The sequence below is a fragment of the Gossypium hirsutum genome, chromosome A02 (genome assembly GCF_007990345.1).
Source record: "Gossypium hirsutum isolate 1008001.06 chromosome A02, Gossypium_hirsutum_v2.1, whole genome shotgun sequence".
Taxonomy (NCBI): Eukaryota; Viridiplantae; Streptophyta; class Magnoliopsida; order Malvales; family Malvaceae; genus Gossypium; species Gossypium hirsutum.
Window position 1 is genome coordinate 19,419,692 of NC_053425.1, and position 1,517 is coordinate 19,421,208.

At 40.6% G+C, this 1,517-nt stretch overlaps 1 non-coding gene across 1 annotated transcript; it reads right to left on the minus strand.

Moving 5' to 3' along the window:
* Nucleotides 1-533: 533 nt before the first annotated feature.
* Nucleotides 534-640, minus strand: LOC121217516 (small nucleolar RNA R71). Its single transcript, XR_005913608.1, has one exon. It is a non-coding gene; the product is annotated as a small nucleolar RNA R71 (small nucleolar RNA).
* Nucleotides 641-1,517: the final 877 nt, after the last annotated feature.

Here is a 1,517-nt window from a genome sequence, read left to right on the forward strand (position 1 = left end):
TACTGTTTGATAGTGAGATTGATCGCACAGTTCGCAGAAACTGAAGAGAAATAAGGTGAAGCTTACGTTACATAGAAGAGCAAGAGGAAGATACTTCAACCACCACCGAGGAGATGGCTGAAAACTAAGAAAATCCGCTACCTCCTGCGATTGCTGTTAATCAAAATCCTGCTCTGCGGACTATGTATGATTATACTAAACCTTCTTTAATACGAACTGAATCGAGCATAGTTAGACCTGCTGTAGCTGCAAATACTTTTGAACTGAAACCTAACACAATTCAAATGATACAGCAATTTGTTCAGTTTGATGGTTTGCAGGACGAAGATCCCAAAGCTCACCTAGTAAAATTTTTAGAACTATGTGATACATTTAAAATTAATGGTGTTTCTGATGATGCCATTCACCTTCGGTTATTCCCTTTTCCATTGAGAAACAAATCTAAACAGTGGTTGAATTCGTTACCGCAAGGGTCAATCACTACTTGGGAAAAAATGACCGAAAAGTTTTTACTAAAATATTTTTCGCTGGCTAAATTACGTAATGATATCTCTTCTTTTGTGCAGATGGATTTAGAAACACTCTACGATGCATGGGAAAGATATAAGGACCTTTTGCGAAGATGTCCTCACCATGGGTTACCACTCTAGCTACAGGTTCAAACTTTTCATAATGGCCTGAATCATTCGACTCGACAAATGGTTGACGTAGCTGCTGACAGAACCATAAATAATAAAATACCTAAAGGAGCCTATGAATTTATAGAGGAGATGTCACTGAATAACTATCAGTGGCAAGTCATGAGGACAAAGCCAACGAAAACAGCCAGTGTTTATAACATCGATTCGGTCACCATGCTCTTTAATCAGGTAGAACTCTTGAATAAGAACATTGATGGTTTTCTTAGTTCTTCACAGGTTCACCCAGTAATGCAGTGTGAAGCAAATGAAGGTGGATCGAGCAGCTCAGAATACCCACCTTATGGCCACAACATGGAGAACGAGCAGTTAAATTATATGGGTAATAATCCTCGATCTCAAAACAATCCTTATAGCAATACTTACAACGCAGGTTGGAGGAATCACCCAAATTTTTCATGGGGAGGCCAAGGAAATTAGAAACCACCACCCCCTCCAGGCTTTCAGCAACCACCATACCAGCAGGAGAAAAAGTCAAACCTTGAGGAGATGCTAACCAAATTCATCTCGGTGTCAGAGACTCGTTTTCAGAATATCGAGATGGCACTCAAAAATCAACAAGCATCAATCCAGGGGCTCGAAACTCAGATTGGACAGCTCGCTAAGTTGATTTTCGAATGACCACAAGATAGCCTACCAAGTAACACTGAATCTAACCCAAGGGAGCAACTCAACGCAATTGCCATTCAAGATAAGGAAGGGTTAGTGGCAAAACCAAGGCCAGAACTGGTGGTAAGCGAAAGTAAGAATGAGGTAGGCCAAAACAAACAAAAATCGGTAAGTCCAGAATATAAACCTCGTGTGCCATGTCCGAATGCG